Here is a 23,182-nt window from a genome sequence, read left to right as displayed (position 1 = left end):
CCACTCTGATCTTGGGGGTACTGACTGGGGCAAACCCTTGAAGAGGCTCCGTACGGGAAAGGTAGATGTACATGCACTTGCACTACAGGATGAACCCCAGCGCCACTCAACAGGTGTCGTGCGTTTCTCTACTACTCTCACAGTTGTGCAGATAGGTTCTGCCCGCGCTCGCCCACGCTCGGGATCGGTATAGGGGATGGCTGACGCACCGGGGATCCCACTTTACGGGTTACCTCCTTTTACTGGGATGACTGCAACTAGCTGGTATCCTCCCAAGGATTTTCCTGGACTGAGGGCGGCACCTGGTTCTACCAACACAGCACACACAGCAATTCTTAGTGCACACACCCACAAAGTAAAGTTCAGACTCACCCACAGCAATTTTCACACATTTACGTGACTCCAAACAGGCGCCCAGCTCGACCAAGGTCCCTGAGAGGGGATTCGTTGGGTGCAGTCTCCGCACCAAAAAGGAGAGAATAATAGTAGTGGCCGTGGGACCTCTTCGTCGCGTCGACTGTGCCTCACTCGACTCGCCCACCCTGTGCCCGTCCGTTGGGGCCGGTCACTCGGTTGAGGAAACTCCCAAACCTAATTCGGACACACAGGCTGGCAGCAATAACACACTCCGTATGACTAATAGTAGTGGTACTCACGTGAAGGCGGGGCGAACTCCAGACAGCGATCTCCCACTCGCCTTAGTTGTTGTTCCTGGCTCGCCTACGTTTTTCTCCCCGTATGGCCGTTACAACACACTCACAACCCGCTCCAAGTACACCTCATTACAACTGCTGCAAATTTGTATGCGGTACTCACGTGCCCAGTTCTTCACCAATGCTCCGTAACTCTCTTACTGTTGGCCTAATCCAGTCACGTAGTTATAATAATTACACTTCACCCAGTCACTTCTTCTTCCTCTTTCCTTCTAGTTGCACCGTCATTGGCTCCCGCTTCCTTCCCTAAGGGAACAGTGTAAGGCACGTACACAGCTCTGCACAGCGGACAACAAACGCACCAAAAAGCACCCAGTTTGAGTGTTCAATTATCTTTTTATCCTCTGCTTTCCCTACTCGTTGGCCTATCAGCGATCGCTGCATTAATCGATCACACCTGTGCATGATACGGCCTGATTTCGCTTTCGGGGAAACCCCGGAAATCCTGTGTTCGGTTTTAATCGTCCGGGCGGAACTGTCGTCGGGTGGAACCCATCTTCCATACTTTTGGTTCCGCCCCCACGAATCGTCACCTGGTGACACTTTGACATGACTACTGAAACTAAAGTCAGACTCCAGAATCACACCAAGATTCCTGACTTGATTTTTAGTTGTTTGACCCCTAGCGTCAACGTATGCATTCACTTTGAGAACTTCATCTTTGTTTCCAAACGCAATGACTTCAGTTTTCTCTTTGTTTAACTGAAGAAAGTTTTGACACATCCAACTGTTAACTTCATCAATGCATTTGCACAGGGAGTCAATGGGGCTATAGTCGTTAGGGGATAGAGCTAAGTAGATCTGAGTGTCGTCTGCATAACTGTGGTAGGCAATTTTGTTCTCTCTCATTATTTGGCTTAGTGGGAGCATATACAGGTTGAACAGGAGTGGCGCAAGAATTGAGCCTTGCGGGACTCCGCATGTCATGGATGTCCACTCAGATTTATGGCCACCTATACTTAGATAATAACCTCTCCCTTCTAAGTATGACCTGAACCATTTTAGGACCACCCCAGAAAGCCCGACCCAGTTTTCCAGCCTGTCAAGAAGTATGTTGTGATCGCCAGTGTCAAAAGCAGCACTGAGGTTGAGTAGCACCAGCACTGATAGTTTGCCTGTGTCTGTGTTGAGGCGAATATCATTTATTATCTTTATGAGCGCTGTCTCTGTACTGTGGTGTGGTCTGAAACCAGATTGAAAAATGTCAAAGTAACCATTAGAAATTAAGAATTTGTTCAGCTGATTGAAAACAACTTTTTCAATGATCTTGCCTATGAAAGGAAGATTTGAGATTGGTCTGTAGTTGCTCAATACAGTGTTATCTAGGTTGCTCTTTTTTAGGAGGGGCTTAACAACTGCAGTTTTAAGGGACTTTGGAAAAGTCCCGGAGATAAGTGATGAATTTACCACTTTTAGGAGATCTGCTTCTAAACAGTTAAAGACACTTTTTAAAAAAGATGTTGGGATTGTGTCAAGGGCGCAGGTTGATGTTTTAAGATGCTGTACTGTTTCTTCCAGAATTTTACCATCAACTGCTTCGAAATCAGACATCGTAACTACTTTCTGATGTTGTGGTCTGATTTGTCTGACCCCGGCGCAGCTCAAGGATGTGCTGATCACCTTTCTGATATTATTGATTTTCTCAGAGAAGAAGTAAGCAAACTCACTGCATTTGCTGTCTGAGAGCATTTCACTTGTAATGTGACTTGGGGGGGGGGTTGTTAGTCTCTCTATAGTAGCAAAAAGAGTGCGTGTGTTATTTATGTTGTCGTTTATAATATTTGAAAAGAAAGTCTGTCTAGCTGTGCCTAGTTCTACACTGAAAGCACGGAGGCTGTCTTTATAGATATTATAATGGACTACAAGTTTTGTCTTCCGCCATATGCGCTCAGCTTTTCTGCATTGTTTCTTCATATTCTGGACTGCTGTTGAGTTTCTCCAAGGTGATTTTTGCCTGCCATTCTTCTTCCTAACTTTTACAGGAGCAATATCATCGATTGCACTCTTAACTTTCTAATATACTGGGGGTGTACATGCCAGTGTTCTGTTGGTGTGCTCTTAGTGAACTGGAAGGTTGCTTATTGTATACTGCTTGTGTAACAAAGCACTTTGACACTGAGGATCTATCTGCAGGTTTTTATTAAACACAATCATATTCCAACAGGCAAGGTCAAACAACAGCAAACACAGCAATGAAGGGCAGGCAAATCTCTTAGTCATGAAACAGGCAAAAGGGTCAGGGCAGTCAACAAACATACTCATAAACCGGGTAAAACAGATAAAGATCAATAAATACAGATAGATACGCAGGCAGGCAAACCGCTCAGCAATGACAGCCGGTACAAATCAAGACTTTGCACTGACTGAAGAGAGTTTATATAGGCTGTCCAATGAGTTTCAGGTGGCAGAGTAATCAGCCCAGGTATGCAGGATTATGGGAAATGGAGTCCAGAACGAAAGTTAATATTCAGGGGATTCAGCCATATATATAGATACATATACAACCTCATATCAGAAAAAGTTGGGACACTGTAGAAATTGTGAGTAAAAAGGAATGGAATAATTTACAAATTTCATAAACTTATATTTTATTCACATAGAATATAGATTACATATCAAATGTTGAAAGTGAGTATATAATATATAAATAATATATTTATAATTTTTGTATTTATTATTTTTGTTTGATTAGGTCACTGATAGCATACGAAAGATTTAGCTTCAAATTGAAAGTACAATTAAAAGGTATATGTATAAAAATTAATACACAGGAGTATTGTACTTTAAGTGCAATATATATATATATATATATATATATATATATATATATATATATATATATATATATATATATATATATATATATATATATATATATATATATATATATATATAGTATGATGTTAAGTTCACTTAAAGAAAAGTTGAGTAGTAAACTACTAGTTAACTAAAAGTATAGTAAAAGAATATTTGCAAGTATTCCTGCAGCACACAATTAGTAACTTACTAGTTTACTAAGAGTACACTAACAGAACACTTGCATGTACACTTTCAGTATGAGTACACTAGTTAACTAAAAGTGTACACTGTAAAAAATACTTTGCTGCCTTAACATTTTTTGTTAAATCAAATAGTTGAGTCAACTTAATTTTATAAGTTATAACAACTCACCTGTAGTTATAACAACTAATCTCTAGTCAAGATAAATAACAGTAAGTTGAAATGACTTGTAAATCCGAGTTGATTCAAAATTTCAGGCAGCAAAATATTTTTTACAGTGTAGTAAAAGAATACTTGCAAGTATACCTGCAGCACAAAATTAATAACCTACTAGTTTACTAACACTAAAGACTCTCCATAAAGATAATATACATTTGTACACTACATATAAAATTTACTTTAAATAAACTGTTTCTAAAGGATGCTAAATAATGTATTTTATAAATATGCTGTCAGTGCAATATTATAATGATAACTTTAACAAATAAAGTATACCTAAAATAAACTTTAAAATAAGTTCAAATTAGTATACTTTAAAAAATTGCACAGAACTTTAACTCCAAGTATATATTTTTTTAAAGTATACTTTTAGAAAATATACTAAATTATTATTATTTTGAAATATGTTAAAAGTTTAATTGTAAGCAAATATGTTGTAAGCATACTTTCAATATATTCAAAGATGGTATTTTTCTTTCTAAGTATATTTGTAATGTACTATTGCAAAGTTAAATATACTTGAAATACAATAAAGTATATTTATTTTTCACCAGGGCTATTCATATGGCTTTTTGCAGCATTCTTGATGTAGCTTTCGTTGTTGCATTTTTACTTTATACTTTTAAGTATATGTCAGTAAACAAGTATAGGCCAAATATACTTAGACATTTCTGTCAGTATAGGTCAAGTATACTTTAGTACAATTTAAGTATTTTTCTGAGAAGTACCGAAAGTACATTTTAGAGAAGTACATAAAAACTTAACTGAAAGTATACTTTCTTATTTTAAGTTTAAAAGAAGTATACTTATAGCACACTTGAATAAACGTCTTTTTCGTAAGGGAGTGGGGGAAATAAGTATTATTGCTTATTATTAACATGTCAATATTTTTTATTAAACACATTTCTGGTGCAGCAATTGACATGACATTTTAACCAGACATTAGTATTAACTCAAGAAATCCACACAGATAAGTTAATAATAATAACATAATCCATAAAAACTTGTTTAATAAACTGCCACCTCAGATGAGATAATAAACTCAATGCTCTTAGCATGTATTATGTTCTTCAAATACATTTACTTTAAATTTGCTTAATCTCTGCCTCAGGTTTTTCAGAAATATTGCACTGTTTCTAGTTGCAGTTTTAGTGTTTTTGTAACTGTTTAATATGTCTTGTCCATCGAAGTAGAGTTTGCATGCACTTGGAGGGTTTTGCAGCTAAAATAATATTTTACATTTGTGAAAATAAGGCATTTAAGTGGCTTTAAACTTTTTCATTCTCATTAAAGGTAGGGTAAGGGATTTCTGGTAACTATTGTTGATATTTTAAATCACAAAAACAAACACGCTCCTACCTCAATAGGATCTGGACCCTCTTTTGATAGACTCGCCCCACATGTACAGAACCCAGGCAATGTCATAAACGAGTGAATGCAATGTGTGTTACTATGGTAATCTAGGTCGAAAGTGTTTTGATACTACTGTGTGTTTTAACGTGTGAATGGTGTTGCTCCGTTTCACTCTGAAGGCGACGTTAAACCCCCGGCACAAGAGGAAGAGACAGGTCAAAATGTTGCTGTGGATAAACAGTTCATGCTGCACTGCTGCAGGTTAAAAAACGTGAAGTAGCACATAAGTGTCCCTGCTTGACTGTTTTTTCATTTGCTTAAACCCCTGATAGAACTGAACGCTCTATCATACATATGTCATTAGTAGACACGCCCCTTACTGCTGATTGGCTACAAATGTGTTTTGGTTCTCGGCACGACTCACTTTTACAAAGTGTTATTCAAAAATTGCGGCGATTGCCTCATCAGCGATCATGCGGACCTAATTATCGATCACCTGTGTCCACTCGAGCGGAGATAAGAGATGCACATTTCCGATTCAGTGTAGCCAGTGAACGCACCAGCAACGCAAGAAAGAGAAGTGGCATTCCCATTGAGGTTTGTCTGAAGCTGAGTGATACTAATTTAAAGACTGAACAGACAGCCGGTAAGATTGGCACTTTATTCAGACTCTGTTGCGAGTGTCACTGGATGGTTTTGCCGCTGGTGAAGCGTTGATGAATAGAGGGGGAAACTGCACTTGTGTTTATGCACTGGATTATCTGTGTGAGTTAAACACACCTGAAAAATCTAATTCAAGTCTTCAGGATTACTTGAAAATGAAATGCAGGTGTGTTTGATTAGGGTTGGAACTAAACTCTGCAGGACAGTGGCCCTCCAGGACCCAGGGTTCCCCATTCCTGATTTACATGATAGTGAAAGTTGTTTGGTTAACTTTATTGCAGTCTGCTAAATTATGTGATTTGGGTTTAATGTGCAGTCTGAAATGAGGACTATTATTGTTCTAAATTAGTTGTAAAAAAAGACATGGTTTAAACGTGTGTATAGTTTTATTTTTGCATAAAAAAAGGGAAAAAAATTTAAATTAAAAAATATTTAATTACTGAGATTGTAAATTGTAGGATTAATGGGAATGAATAATATGGATTGTAAATATTTATGAAGAATATACTAAACTCACTGCTTAACTATTTAACTGTTTAGTTACTCATTGAATTCATTGTGCTTCTTGTAGTTTAAATTGTAATTTATAACCTGAGGTTTAAACTAAAATTATTAAATTAAAATCTGGTTATTTGTTTTGTTATGTGTATATATATGTGTGTGTGATTATATATGTGTATATGGTATTTAGAGTCAGATTTGATAATTTATAATTTTTGAGTCATGTGTATTTAGTTTTAAAGAAATGTGCAAATTTGTAAACGGTTGGTGTGTTCTGATTTAAGGTTTTTCACCTGTAAATACCTGGGCTACAAAAAGTAAAGATAAATAAAATGAAAAGCATAGATGCAACAAAGGCTTGGTTATTGAGTGAAACCCAGTAAATGTTCATTATTGGTACCTCCCTATCAAGTGAGGGTTAAAACAGCAAAGAAGACGAAAAACACTTGACACTGCCTTTAAAGAGAAATCACTGAATTTAAACATATTGTAAGAGCATGATGAAAAATTATCATTTACAAGCATGTCTTTATATATTTGTATGTAAATTGCTGATTTTTTTTAACACATGCGTGTGCTGTTTTGTTAAAACCTATCATAGACAAACTTTATGAGCATAAAAAGTATTCGTGTTGCTTCATGAAGTGCTGCACAGACTTGTAAGTATAAAGTCATGTGACCGACACTACCAGTCTGTTTAGTTTTACCTGTGTGTTGTTCCTGACTTCACCTGAACTCAGATCTCTTCCTGCTCATATTAAATAATGAAAGAAACATCTAAGCACGATGAAACCTTAACATACAGGTATTTAAATTTAGACTCTTCATGTTTATCCCTTGTGAAAAATTAGCGTACTTAAGTGTATTGAAAGCATACTTTTTGTGTGCTTAAAATAATAAAAGTATACTTTTTGAGAAGTGCACTTGCTGATAATATAATATAATATAAATTAAAGACCACTTAAGCGTACTTAAATGGAATATACTTTAATGACACTATTTATTAACACACTTAAGTGCACTTTTTACAACTGCACTTTGTAATAATATGTATTTAATTTTAACTTATAGTAAGTACACTTTCATCATAATATTTATAAACACACTTAAGTGCACTTTTAAAAATGCACTTTTTAATAATGTCTAATTAAGCTTAACTTAAAGAAAGTACACTTTCATCATAAACACACTTAAGTGCACTTTTAAAAATGCACTTTGTAATAATATCTAATTAATTTTAACTTATAGTAAGTACACTTTCATCATAATATTTCACTAACACACTTAAGGACACTTTTTAAAAATGCACTTTGTATTAATGTCTAATTAAGCTTAAATTAAATTAAAGGAAGTACACTTTCAACATAATATTTATAAACACACTTAAGTGCACTTTTAAAAATGCACTTTTTAATACTGTCTAATTAAGCTTAACTAATAGTAAGTACACTTTCATCACAATATTTCTTAACATACTTAAGTACACTTTTTAAATGCACTTTGTCTAATTTAGTTTTACTTAGGTAACAGATTTGATCCTGAAACATTTTTTGTTATGCTGGTTAAAAGTCTCCTTACATCCTGATAGCAATCACTGTGTTAAGTTGTTTAACTGTATTTGTAGAAATGTATGTTATCTGTGAAAGGCGTAGGACCAAAAAATGTTCGACAAATCATAGATTTCGGTCCGAACGGACGTTTCCATTTTTGTCCCTCATACGTAAGCGTAATTTGAATGCCAACCATACGTCATCGGCGCGTTCACGTGCGCTCACCTCCTGCCTGTAAACAGTGAGAACAGCAAACTTTTCTGCTAAATTGACAACCTACACAGGAGGCACAAAACTAAAGGCATCTTTTATAACAACAACAGCAAAAACTGCCTGGGTCAGCAAGAGCAAAAACCCAAATGAACATCGGTAACTTTACTGCTTTACCACGAGAGGCAAACAGCTGCAGGAGGCAAAGGGTCTGAAAGAGTCGTTGCACAGTTTATTTTGGTAAGGTAGGTACGCGATGTGTTTGTATTGAGATGGATTCAGATATTCTACTTTGATGAAACATTGTGTTGCTTATGAAATTTGTGTTCGTTTACGGATTAGCGTAACGAAGTTAGTTACTACGTCTACACAACCGAACGTGTGCTTAAACTAATTCTGATGTAAACCAGTTGTTTATGTTGGTTATTTTGGAAGTGTTATTCGACTTTGTACTGCAAAGTTTTCTCACTGCTGAATGAGACATAAGATGTGACCGTCTGATCTGTGCGTGTTCATGTGTTTTTTGAAAGAGGCGTGACTTTGGATGGCGATTTGACTTGAGGGTGGGATCGGGATTTCATTGCTAGGCGGCTACCGTTAGCATTTTTCAAAATGTGTTACCCTACCTTTAAATGTAACCCTGGTTAAATAATTAAATATTATTATTTTAAAAGTGTGCTTAAAAATAATAGAGACTATTCATACATCTACATTTATTTTATAAATGAGGAAATACATGTGAATAATTCAATCTGAATTATAAATCTGAAATGAGTAAACCAATCGGAGTGTTTAATTGTAAGCTCCGCCCCTTTTTTGCTTTCGGATCGCGTCTCAGTTCAGAGGAGAGATGCAGAGCGACAGAGACACTATATCTAACGCGAGAGTGTTTAATTTGATTAAATATGACTCCTAAGTTCATATAAACTAAAGAAATCAGAATTTAAATTGCATATATTCAATGATACAGCGTGATTGTGTGGATTGAGCACTTTTTGAGCTTTCATTTTGACCTGGTGAGTTATTTATAATTACCAATGTTATAATTACCCATAAAAACGAATGTCAACACTTTAAATGTCATATCATTTTATTTGTTTAATCCATACGAGACAAAATGGTGTTATATTGTGATGTTATATGGGTTGGATTGTTCATTGCAGTGTGATTATGTAAAACCACATGGTGCGTTGTGTTCACTGCTGTTCGCTGACGCCATTTTGGTTGCACGTGCCTGTGAAAGACAAAAAGAGAGAGAAACACGTGAATGGACAGATATTTGTCTTAATTGTCATTTATTATGACGATCGCACTTATGTATGTATTTTATTTTTTTCCTGTATTATGTATAATTGTTAATCATTATTGATACACAATATTGAATGTTTTTTCCTTTTGTATGAACATTCCTTGAGCTGGATTTTCCTAATTGGTGGCGAGCCTCCCATTTCGACCTGATTGGATCACGAATCCTGAGGAAAGGACAATTTTCTATTTTAAATATTTTTCTTTAGACAAGTAAGAAGATACATTTCAGAAACTGTTTCCTTACAAGTTTGTTTGTTTACTTTATTGAACTGAAACATTTCAGAAGCACAATTCTGATAATTTAAGACTGATCAATACTCCAATTGATAAGAACTTTGATCTTGAATACTGATTTCAGTGTGTTACATATATAATTTGTACCATCTTTGTACATTGATTGTGACTGTGATTTCTGTAAATGAAAAGTAATTTAGAGGGTGCACCCATAGTATATATAGTTCATTGTATTTTCTTTGTTGTTTACTCAATACTCAAAGTAAAATAATTTATTAATCAACTTACCTTCTGTCTCTGCTTGTTGCTCACTATCACTGCTACCTCCTCCTTCGTACCGTGCACCCTTCTGATCTTATTATTATGCCTGGTCCATAAGTAAGTGAGTTAATACCCGCTACATAAAGAAAGTACACTTTCATGGCAATATTTCTAAACACATTTAATAAATGATCATTAGACTGATGTGACCTACCAAAGACTTGTTAATTTAAAGTTCATGCAATTCTTTTTTAGTTGTCTGTTAAAATGTTAAAAAATAATAACTTTGAGTTTATTTTTTCTAAGGGATGTAATTATTCAATATTGATAGTTGTTTGATTCCAATTTAACAATATTAAAATGAGTTTTTTTTTGTTTGGACACATACAACTCATAATTAATTTATTAAATGTACTTTTGCAAAACAAAAAATCTGATTCATAATTTGACTACCAAACTATTTTATTGTCAGTGTAAGCATTGTGGTTTTTGCAATGCATTAAACTGAAATGAATACATATTTAATTAACTAGATTTGTTTTTCAGTATTTTGCGAAGTACATAATCATATTTCACATACAATAGAAGTAGTTAAAGTACATACTGTAGAAAGATGCATTGAAATCACTTCACTGCACTGAAATCACAGTTCAACTGATTGCATTTAATTTTATGTATTTGAATTTATTTGGCAAACTTGTATTTGAAACATTATATTTAATGAGTAATTAAATGTACTGTTAATATACATTAACTTATTTTTAATTTCACATTAATTGCTTGACAGCAGATTGAACAGGGCACTTTAAGTATATTGTAAAAACACTAGAAGCAATTGTAAAAGCCAACAGAGTAATTATGCACTTTAAATATTACTTTATGCATTTTAATTATAGCTATGCTATAATGCTTTATGTTTACAACATCAAGCTTTTATTTTGGCAACCTCAGAAACCGGATGTGTAGTGACGTAATTCAGTTTGGAAGAACGACGGAAAAAAGACGAAAGGAAGTCTGAAAGGTTCACTGTTAAAACGGTAAAAAGCACGGATAATCTACAAGGTTTTAGCTTCGGTCAATTGGGGAACAAGGTTTGTAAAGTTAATAAAACATATATTCAAACTACTTGATGAATGTTATTGTGAAATGTATAATTTAACTTAATGTTTACGGATTGAAACTAATGTAAGGAGCTGTGTTACGGTTGAAATGTATGTAATGCATGGTTTATTTGTTTTACTCAGCTCTTACGTTGGTTGATGACACGGAGAGCAATAAAATTCATTTTATCATCAGTTCATTCATCATCAGTTCTGGCCTTCTCAATATTGACCCGATGCTACAGCAATTATGAAAGTAGATATAAAGTTGTAATAAAGTATCAATTAAGTTGTTCCAAAAAATCACTCTTAATGGCAACTTGTTACATTTTATTTCAACTTAATATATGATATATGTGAAATTAATTACACTTAATGTGCATTCAGTGCGCCGAAAAGATTGCATTTAATTCACACTTAAGTGTATATACTTAAAGTGTATTATTTATGTAATAAGTACACTTTATAAAAGTACACTTAAGCACACTTTTTTTTCACAAGGGATAACCTGTGTCTGTAAATATTAGACAGAAGAGTAAATAATGAGTTGAGATATAAATGTCACAGATTTCTGAATGAGTTGCAGTAACATCAGACAGATTCACTTTCATCTTTAGTTACAGAATCGACTCACGTTCAGATCCCTGTGTTAAAGATTTAGTTCAGTGTTTAGAAAAAGAGCTGTGTGATGTGTTCAGATTACTTCTCTATTGGGTGTCATTGTATTGTTTGTGTATCAGATATAAAGTTCACACAGATATTGCATTGGCTTTAGATCTAGAAAAAAGCTACGCTACACGACTATCTACAGTAAACTGTACTTCCAGATTATTTTTCATTATGTATTACATTGGACGAGGCACCAAACAACCAAATTTAGGAAATATAACACAGTGTAATGCAGGGGTGTCCACTCTGCTCCTGGAGGGCCGGTGTCTCTGCAGAATTTTATTCCAACGCTAATCAAACACACCTGATCCAGCTAATCAAGGTCTTACTAGGCAGACTAGATACTACGCAGGTGTGTTGAGGGAAGTTTTAGACAAATTCTGCAGGACACCGGCCCTCCAGGACCGACTTTGGACACCCCTGGTGTAATGTATACAGATGTTCACAGGAAAATCAAATCTCTGAGCTGTTTAATGAAACTTTAATATCTTAAACTTCATCAGATGTTAGCAAGGGAGAAACAAACAGTTGGTTGGATGAGATGTTTCTCTTTGAATAGAAGATGATCATCTAGAGATAAAATAAAGAGACAGGATCATGTCCACCACTGACAGCAAAGGTGAGATACACAGATAATGTTGTTTTTCTATTAATATTTTTCACTGTTATGAATCTCAGAATTTGTGTAATGTTTTTTGTTTTCTGCAGAGTCTGTTATTCATAATCCTCCTCGCAGGAGAAGACAGAGCAAAGAACATGATCCTCCTAACAGTAACCGTGTGTCTCAATCAGCTCCCTTGTTCAGTAGTCAGGGCACTGATCAGGGAGTCGGCCATTTTAAGGGCTGTCTCAATCGCAAAATCCGTTCAGTGCACTGGAACGTTCGTTCCCTAAAAATTCCCACAATGCAACGCAAAAACCGGTGAGCATCGATGATCCCTATGTTCCCTAACCGGAAATCACGTGACCTTTTCTGAAGCTCGCCAACCGAACATCACGTGATCCAACTCAATAAACTTTATGAAATGTTACAGAACTTTTATAAAGACAAACGTTTGTTTTAGTAAAACGTTTGTTTTAGTTGTTTTAGTATTTACTTTGTTTTAGTAAATATAAACACACATTGCTACACAGTAAGGGACCACAATCTACTCAATATTTAAAAGAATAATATTTATTTAAAATTGTAAATATATTTATTACATTTAAAATGTAATTATATGCCTCCAATTTTATGCACAGATATGTAAGAGAATAATGACAGAAGTTTTCCACAATGTACTGTTTTTAAAATTAAGTCAGAAAGATGTTGGTTTTGCCGGTTGTTGATGAGTAACAGCTGTGAGTGATTACAACGCGCTTAACCTGTTAGCCCTCATTCCATTTTCCGAACCCCCCCACAAAAACTGTCATAGCCAAACTAAAATAGATACAGTTTATGAAGTCTTTGCACTAAAAGCATAAGTTTGGTCTCATTTGAAAGCAGACACTTGGAAGTTTATTAAGAGGTGAACATTAGTTACTGTCATAATGAAAAAAGTTGTTATAGAGAGCTTAAATTATTATTTTTTATAAACTCCACCAAACATGTATGAAATATTGTTATGAAAATCTCAATGAAATTGGCCTTGGAGCAATCTAGAAATGCTCTGCAGTTAAAGCCACAGGTCTGACCATGTTCTGTTTAAAATCTGAAGACGATACCTCAAAAACTCTGAATTTTATTAAATGTTTTTTAGACCCATGTCATGTAAATTTATTTAGAGAAAACAGCAAAAATGCTAAGCTAATGTTTGTTTATTTATATCTCACAACATCCTTTCAGTTTATTGTCCTATTGCTCCGTGTTTTAAACAGACTCATTAAATAAGCATCCGGATGAGTCATTAACAACTTTTAATCCGGGATATGGCTGTCTAAATGTTTATTTTATTATTATAAACAATATAATAATTGCTCATAATTTCTATTTAGTGTTTTATTTCATCCTTTTGTCTCAATTCACTTTCTTTTTTATTAAAGTCCTTTCTTACAAAAAGAAACTTACCTTAAAGAAGCTTTACCAGTCAAAATTATTCCTAGAAACATATATCTCATATCTCCAGACAGCAGATGTTTACAGAACAGCTAGTACGTTAGCTTAGCATACCATCAAAACACTACAAATAAAAGCATTTATAATAAAACTCACATTATAACATCAAAAGTCGAGTGCTTAAACAATCATGCGTGATCTGATGTGGCTTTGGATCATAAAATAAGACCGAAAATAAACAATTTTATGTTATTTATGCTGTTAGCTTAGCATAGCATTATAATATACAGTACTGTTATAAAAATAATAGACATAGCGTTAAAAATACAGACAAACCATATATAATCTTAATCGTGTTTATTGTCTCCATGGTTTTAAAACATCAAAACATCTTTATTTACATGTTATTATAAAAACAGCGATCGCTCGTTGCAGGTCACTGTTCAAGTTCACGTCTGACTGACAGCTGCTGCTGAGCTGACTGACATCTTATTCTTTCTATGAAAGTTTATGAAAGAGTTTCTGACTTTAGCGCCCTCCGGCTTCACGTATGAATGAAACAAACTGGGTGTGAGTGACTGCAGACTCAAACTTGCTCATATCGCCATGTTTGAAATAAAAATGGGTGAAATATTAGCCCCACTGCAGAAATTTGAAGTAAACATATAAAATTGAAGTAATATTTCTCCAAATATGCATACTTTGAATTAAAAGCCCCGATAGATGTTGTTTTATCGAGTGCTTTCATGACGATCACGGAGGAGTATTTTTATCAATGAGTGCGGCTGAGGGTTATATTTCAAATTAAAGGTATGTACCGTTTTTCATTTTCATAATGCCTGACAAAAATGAAGAAATTACTGTCACTGGGATTTTCAGATTAAAATAAAGGTCAAAAACTAAATCTTAAGTCTTAACACTTTTTAATGATGTATAGTTGTTTAATGTAAGTACATTTAAACTAACAGTAATTTAAATTATGTAAATAAATAGCTCTTCAGTACGTCCACGCCCTCGCGCATTAAGCAGCCGTGACAGAAAAATAAGTGAACATCGTCCCAATGTGAAGTGAGCTAGGGTCCTTACCAGTGCCCGAACCTGTGTACACGATATACTGATTCACGACCTCGGGAGCTAGGGAACGAATTGAGACACACGGTAAATCTTTATATAGAGAAACATGTTACAGATGATGTGTTGTGTGGTGTCAGTGTGTGATGTTGAGGATTATAAATATTAAATGTGTGATTCTTGTCTATAGTGAGGATTATTCTACTGGGTAAAGATGTGTCAACAAACAGTCGAGTGGTAAACTTCATGTTGGGAAGATCAGCGTTTGATAGTGAAGCTCCTCCAGATGTAGAACATCAGATTGAGAGAGTCAGAGGAAAAGACATGATGATCATCAACTGTCCTCATCTACTCCAGCTGAACCTCTCATATCATCAGATCATACAGACAGTGAGAGAGTGTGTGAATCTGTCTCATCCAGGACCTCATCTCATCTTTAAACATGATGAGTGTTCAAGAGAAGATCAAGAGCATCTGGAGATCATCCTCAACTATTTCTCTGTTAGTGTTTATCAACACACACTGGTGCTCACAACACACAACTCACACAGTGTTCATCAGACTGAAGTCAATGACAACATACAGAAAATCATTAAAAAAATCCTTCAACAGACACTACCGACTGAAGAGAAACTGCACTGCTGATCATCTTATAGGGACATTTAAAGATATTATCAAAGCAAATGATGACCGTTATCTGATCTGTGATGTTTATGAAGATGCACAGAGTTTTACAATGAAACAGCAGACAGATGAAAGAGGTGAGTGTGAACATACAGGATTTATATTTACATTAAGTAATTTAGCAGATGATTTTGTCCAAAGTGACTTACAAATGTGGCAAACAATAGCAGCACAAGAACAGCAATACATAAGTGCACTAGAACTAGTCTCATCAAGTCTAACACAGTACACATAGTTATGGGTTAGTTAGGTTTTTTTACAGAAAATGTACATATAAAGATGGGAAAATAGAAAAAGATATTAAGCTCTGAATTAGTAATTACGGTGTTTGCAGAAGAGATGGGTTTTTAGCCGATTCTTAAATACCGATACAGAGTCAGCAGATCATGTTGTGACCGGCAGATCATTCCACAAATGTGGACTAGATCCAGAGAAGCTGTGCAATATAGCTTTTTCTCTTTGCTGGGATTGCACCACAAGACTTTGCTCTTTGACAGAGCGCAGGGATTGAGAGGGTACATAAGTCTGTATAAGCAAATGAGTAAAGGAACACTGACCCAGTGGTGGTTTTAAAGGCTGTTCTGAATCATCTGTAGGGGTTTGATTGTGCAGGCTGGGAGTCCGGTCAGTAACGCATTGCAATAGTACAGTCTGGACAGGTCAAGAGCCTGGACTAGGACTTGCATTTTCCTAATATTGTAGAGGATGAATCTACAAGAACGGGCAGTGCTGGCAACATGCTCGAGAAGCTAAGGTGATGACCACCCCCAGGTATCTGGCTGTCCTCAAAGAACCTAACTGAATGGAAAGGTTGTGATGAATCTTAGGGTCAGATGATATGACAAGCAGTTCCATCTTTGCGAGGTTCAGCTGGAGATGATGATCCTTCATCCAGAGTGAGATGTCACTCAGGTATGCTGAGATGTGGGCAGAAACCGTAGGGTCATCAGGGTGGAATGACAAGTGGAGTTGTGTCATCATGTATATCGAAAAGAGCACTGTACCAACCACTAAGCCTTGAGGTACCCCGGTACTGGGAAGCAACCTAAACTGGGCGGTGCTAGGAACACTGCAGAAGCCATCCCCTAAGAAGGTTGACTGGATGACATAAGAAATATGAAACAACCGACAGGTTGCTCATATAGAAGTCTCTGAACAGTACATGGTATGCAGAGAGATGCAGAGCAGGCTCTGCCAAGGGAAAACGTGGAGGATTTTAACCCCACGGACTATACACACATATGAACCCCACGTAGGGGACAAATGTGGGCGCCTAGCCTACACAGGTTTACAAAGAATACATCAGTGAAAGGCTGACAGCCGATGCCCCGCAACATCGGCCATCAAGGCAGTGGAGGAGAGCAAAAAACAGTTTTGTGACTTTTTGCCCCAACAGCCTTCCATAATGGTGCAATATGATATACACCACAGTTGCAGTGTTGTCTGTGCGAACTAATAAATCTTTGCCACGTAACTTGTTGCTGAAACGGACGAGCGCAAGATATACAGCCCACATTTCTCGGCAGTTTATGTGCCAATGCAGCTGGGGTTTCATCTAGACCCCCGAAGCCACAAGCCCAACCCCGTGTTGGAGGCATCTGTGCATATTATTGCATGCCTGGAGACCTGTCTCAGAGGCACGCCGGCTCGGAGAAAAGAAGGGTCTAACCACGGAGTGAAAGTGCGATGACACGCAGGTGTAATGATAACACGGTGAACGTGAACGTCGCGAAGCCAACGCTGAAGCGGTCTCATATGGAGCAGCCCAAGTGGTGTCACAGCCACTGCCGCTACCATATGCCCCAGGAGCTTCTAAAATTGTTTCAGCGGGACCGCGCTTGCTCTTGAAAGTATTCAGGCACGTCAGTATTGACTGTTCATGCGCATCTGTTAGACGAGCTGTTAAATCGACCGAGTCCAGTTCCATACCAAGAAAAGAGATCCTCTGCACGGGGGAAAGTTTGCTTTTTTTCCAGCTGACCCGAAGACCCAAACGAGCGAGGTGTTTGAGAGTTAAGTCTCTGTGAGCGCGCAGCGTCCAACGTGATTGAGCTATTTGAAGCCAATCATCTAGATACGCGAGAATGCGCACACCTTTCTCTCTCAGGGGTTTTAAAGCCGCCTCTACTACTTTGGTGAATACACGGGGAGAGAGAGAGAGAGCCCGAATGGGAGGACTTTGTACTGGTATGCTCGCCCCTCGAACGCAAAGCGGAGAAACGGCATGTGTCGAGGGAGAATCGATACGTGAAAGTACGCGTCCTTCAGGTCGATAGATTCGAACCAATCGTTTGGACGAATGCATGAGAATATGCGTTTGGGCGTCAGCATCTTTAACCGCATTCTGTGAAGTGCACGGTTCAGTGTACGCAGGTCCAAGATTGGTCGCAAGCCACCGCTTTTCTTGGGTACAATAAAGTAAGGGCTGTAAAACCCCGACCTCATCTGGGCTGGAGGGACCGGCTCGATCGCTTCCTTCGCCAAAAGGACGGCAATCTCCGCACGTAGTACATGCGCATCAGCAGCTCTCACTGCAGTGAAATGAATAGTGGAAAATTGGGGGGGATGCCGAAATTTTTTTATCACATAGCCAAGACGAATCGTGCGTAAAAGCCAACGCAGCGGGCTGGAAGCTGTTTCCACGCCCCAGATACCGCGCAAGAGGAACTAAAGGCACGACGAATGTACCTTCAGAAATCTTCTGAAGACCTGGAGATAAAGGAGGAATTTGCTCTGTTCGTGGTCATGGGTACCGGCTGAAAGCCAGCGGAACAGGACAGGTCACCTGACAAGCGGACTGAACGGGCGGGGCGAGCTGCTTACGGCGGATGAAGGAACAAGGATGAAGGAACAAGGGTAGCCGTAGCATAACGCCCTCGGCGAAGAACAGGCTGAGGTGCAGACAAAGAGGAAGGGGCAGCTGGGTTCCAACATGGCAAGATGGCCTCAGTCTGCTTTGGGCGGCCGAGAACTGTGAATGCTCTCGGCGGCATCACCGAAAAAGCCGGTCTGGGAAAACAAAGCATTCAGGAGATGACACCTGGCGGCGCCGGTGTGCGTATACTCATAGAAAACAATGTGTCTGATTTTTTTTAGAACGGCGGGGCGCTGAGCTACGCGGCCGGTGTGCGATCCCCTTTAGCCTTTAGCCGGTGTGCATATACTCATAGAAAACAATGTGTCCGATTTTTTTAGAACGGCGGGGCGCTGAGCTGCGCGGCCGGTGTGCGATCCCTTTAGCCTGATAACCTACAGCAACGCCATAGCGTGCCTCACAAGCCCGGTAAGCAGACCCTGTCAGCGATGGGTTAGTGAGCCCGATAGAGCTGACAAGAGACTGCAGTCTCGTGAGGGCAGTGTCAGCTGGTCCCGTCGAGAGAGGTGAGGGGAGATGGCTGACGGGGTCGGTTCCCGGAGGAAAACAGGATTTTCCACGACCGAGTCAGTTCATCATGCACCCCGGGAAAGAAAAGCACAGGGGGGAGGCTGAAAAGCTCAAGCACCCCCCGAGTACCATTCGCAGAGGTGGGGCATTCGGGTGGGGGAGGTTGAGTCCACACCAAGCCAAATGCCACCGCCGCCCGAGCAAGCATGGCCACCATCTCAGGGTTGAACACGGGCTCTCCAACCCTACCCGTAGGAGGGAGCAGATCCGAGTCAGCCTCTGAAATAGACGCTCCCCCTCCGATGCTGCGACAGACACATAATCCTCGTGAGGACCGATAGAGGACAAGAGCGACGTAGAACATGCACAACCCGTCTCTAACAGCACCTCTGACTGTGGATCAGGGTGCTGAGAGCCACTGGACGAACCAGCAGACTGATTCAGCACCGTTATACAGAGAAAAAATTTCTGGAATTTTGCCACCGCACCTTTAACGGGGCTCCGCAACAGAAAGGGGGGGTGACGATCCTGGAGGTACAAAACCTGTCTCCGCAAATCCAAGAGGGTTATGCTCTTGCAAGCGGAACACGAGCCCTCCACGAACGCTGTGCTGAATACACAGACACAAGACACAATGATCGCGGCCAACCCGAGGACCTATGACATATCACATCCAGAACTAAAACACGGACGAATGTCATCTTTAAAAAGACGCACTCGCCGTGACACGAGAGAATGGCTGTCTTTACAAAGACACAAATTCAACCCGTGCTGCTCTTTTAGTGGAAATCACCCTTTGCGCTATGCTGAGTTGATGAAGCACAGAGGGGAGAAGCAACTCACAAACTTAACTCAAGTTCAAACTGAGAAATCAAAGAGGTGGAAAAACCACGAGCATCCGTTGCAGTGCTGTCTGTCCAACCAACGTCAGGTAAGCAGTGAAATTCCAAGCAGGAGAAAGCTTCTCATGAGCAGATGATCTGCCGGCTTTCGAAGCAAATAAAGCAATTTGATATTGTGCAACTGTGGCTTATATGCGCACCTGGCGGGGTGGCGCCGGCATTATGCAAATACCTGCATGCCAAGTTCATTGGCGTTTTGTTAGTTTCTCAAAGTCTCTACGAAGCGGTTCCCAATTCGGCGGTCCCGACGTGATGTCGTAGTGACTGCCTGAAAGGGAACAGAGAGACCAGAATGTAAAGCCATAGCAGAAATGAAATCTGCTTTGTTTATTGCAGATTGGCAGTTCCAAAAGCCAATAAAAGTAATTGAGGTGGTTGTGGATGGTGAAAGAGTGTTTATTAAAGAGATTATTAGCATTGCGTTGCTGTCTGCTGATACAACTGATTTACAAGTTGTAGTGACAGTGAGGATTACAAAGCACATAGTCAAAATAGAGAAGTAGGAAATGTACCAGAGAGGAGAAAAAGATAAAGAACAAATAAGTATAGAACAAAAAGTTAGTACAAAAAGTACAATACTCAAGTGCCCTGTCGGTTTCCCTGCTCGTTGGAGTTGCGCAGGTCAAGTTGCTGGTCTTTACACTCTTCAGTCTTTACATGAGGGGGGCTGCACACAATGAGGCTGTCGCAGTGGACTGACTGTTTAAATAACTGCTTGAATTGTGTAATTGAATTTAGCAGGACATGCCCAACAATATTCAACAAACAACCGAAACTAATGTGAGAACGCAAAAGAACAAACGCGATTTCAGCAAGTTAGACAAAGGTAAACAAGACAGTGTGTACAAATAACTATAAGATATTTTCTCTTTGATAGATCTTCCAGAGATGAGAGATGATGTGAGGATTGTGCTGCTGGGTAAAACTGGAGTTGGGAAGAGTGCCACAGGAAACACAATCTTAAACAGACAAGCGTTTATATCTGATGAATCTTTTGAATCAGTGACCAGTGAATGTCAGAAACAAACAGCTGAAATCAACAACAGATTGATCACTGTGATCGACACTCCAGGACTGTTTGATACTGAACGCAGTCATGAAGAGATCAAGAGAGAAATGATGAACTGTATCTCAATGATTCTGCCAGGACCTCATGTGTTTCTCTTACTGGTTCCACTGGGACGATTTACACAAGAGGAGTCAACATCAGTGAAGATCATTCAAGAGACGTTTGGTGAAAACTCTTTAATGTACACAATGGTGCTCTTCACCAGAGGAGATAATCTGAGAAACAAAACTATTGAAGAGTGTTTGGGAAAACCTGGATCTGTGATTAGAAACCTGCTAGAAGAGTGTGGAAACAGATATCATGTGTTCAATAATAATCTGACTGAAGATCAAACACAAGTTTCTCTTCTACTGGAGAAAATAGATGACATGGTGAAAGCAAACGGAGGAAGTTACTACTCATCTAAGATATTCAGAGAGATGGAACGAGAAAAACATGAACAACAAATGAAGAAACTGATGGAGAGAATTAAAGAACTGAGCAGAGAGAAAGATGAAGAGAGAGAGAGAGAATGAAGATGATGATGGAGGAAGCACAACAGAGTCATGAGAGAGAGAGAAAGAAAATAGAAGAGGAATTTAGAGAAAAAGAAAATAGATATAAAAGAGAAAGAAGAGCAAGAGAGACAGATGAGAGATGAGATGAGAAGAGAACGAGAAGAGAATGAGAAAATGAGAGAAAGAGAGAGAGAAATGTGGGCTGAATATAATCAGAGACTTAAACAAGAGAGAGAGGAAATGCAGAGAGAGAACGAGAAGATCAAACAAGAGAAAGAGAAAATAGAAAGAGAGAAAGAAGATCTTCAGCTGAAAAATGAAGAAGAAATAAAGAGATTAAAAAAACACACTGAGGAAGAAAAACTGAATCAAGACAAAGAGAAGAAGAAAAGAGAAGAAGAATTCAGACAAAGAGAAGAAGAATACAAGACAGAAATAAAAGTGAAAGATGAACATTTAAGAGAGATGAGAGATGAGATGAGAAGAGAACTAAGAACATGAGAGACAAAGACAAGAGGAGAGACAGAGAAGAGAAGAAGATGAGAAAGAGAAAAAGGTTTGTGTTGAACAGTGTGAGAAACTCAAGAATGAAATGAATGAAATCATGAAAGAGAAAGAAAGAATAGAAAGAGAGAAAGAAGATCTTCAGCTGAAACATGAAGATGAAATAAAGAGATTAACAAAACACACAGAGGAAGAAAAACTGAATCAAGACACAGAGAAGAAGAAAAGAGAAGAAGAATTCAGACAAAGAGAAGAAGAATACAAGAAAGAAATAAAAGAGAAAGATGAACATGTGAGAGAGATGAGAGATGAGATGAGAAGAGATAAAAATGAAAGAGAAGAAATAAAGAAAGAAAATAAAGTTCTCCAGATGAAAAATGAAACACAAACAGACAAACTGATGAATACAATAGAGAATAATGAGAGAGAGAGAAAAAAAAAGAGAAGATGAGTTTAGAGAGACAGAAGAGAGATATAAAAGAGAAAGAGGAACAAGAGAGACAGATGAGAAATGAGATGAAAAGAGAACGAGAGAAACATGAGAGACAGAAACAAGACGAGAGACAGAGAAGAGAAGAAGATGAGAAAGAGAAACAGATTTATATTGAACAGTGTGAGAGACTCAAGAATGAAATCATGAAAGAGAAAGAAAGAATAGAAAGAGAGAAAGAAGATCAACTAGAAGAATTTGAGAAGAGAATGCAGGAGGAGAGAAACATGAGAGAAGAGCAAGAAAAGATCTCTGAAAATAAACTGAAACTCATGAACGAAGAGAATAAAGATGTACTGAAGAGAAGAACAACAGAGATGATGGAGGAATATGAAAGAGAGAAAGAAGAAATAAAGAAGTTCTGCTCTCATTTACTACACACTTCACTTCAGGTGAGATTATTTACATTCATTATTATAATCCTCACTAGACTGCAAATATTTATTTATAGTCTTCTGTTTTGAATGTTCATGTTTACAGCTGAAAAACACTGAAACACTTTCACTGCATTCATATTATTTAATCATCTCACAGTCACAATCACATCTTTAAAGAAACATTTCAGATCTGAGAAACTTGAAATAAAACTGAATAAATTAAAAGTAAAAGAGATGTAGACATTATTACACTCTTTATACTACATCTTAATGATAGATGAATTGTGGAATAATAATAAAGAATGAAATAATAAAACCAAAGATAAAATATTACAACAAAATTAACAAAAGATTCAGATGAACTGAAATGACTGCATGACAAACTTG

General features: G+C 37.9%; 1 pseudogene; it reads left to right on the top strand.

The window, feature by feature from the left end:
• The first annotated feature begins 15,550 nt into the window (after window positions 1-15,550).
• Window positions 15,551-22,970, top strand: LOC141351273 (uncharacterized; annotated as a pseudogene).
• Window positions 22,971-23,182: the final 212 nt, after the last annotated feature.

The sequence above is a fragment of the Misgurnus anguillicaudatus genome, chromosome 19 (genome assembly GCF_027580225.2).
Source record: "Misgurnus anguillicaudatus chromosome 19, ASM2758022v2, whole genome shotgun sequence".
Taxonomy (NCBI): Eukaryota; Metazoa; Chordata; class Actinopteri; order Cypriniformes; family Cobitidae; genus Misgurnus; species Misgurnus anguillicaudatus.
Note: the sequence above shows the minus strand (reverse complement) of the source record. Positions and strands in the feature narration are given on the sequence as shown.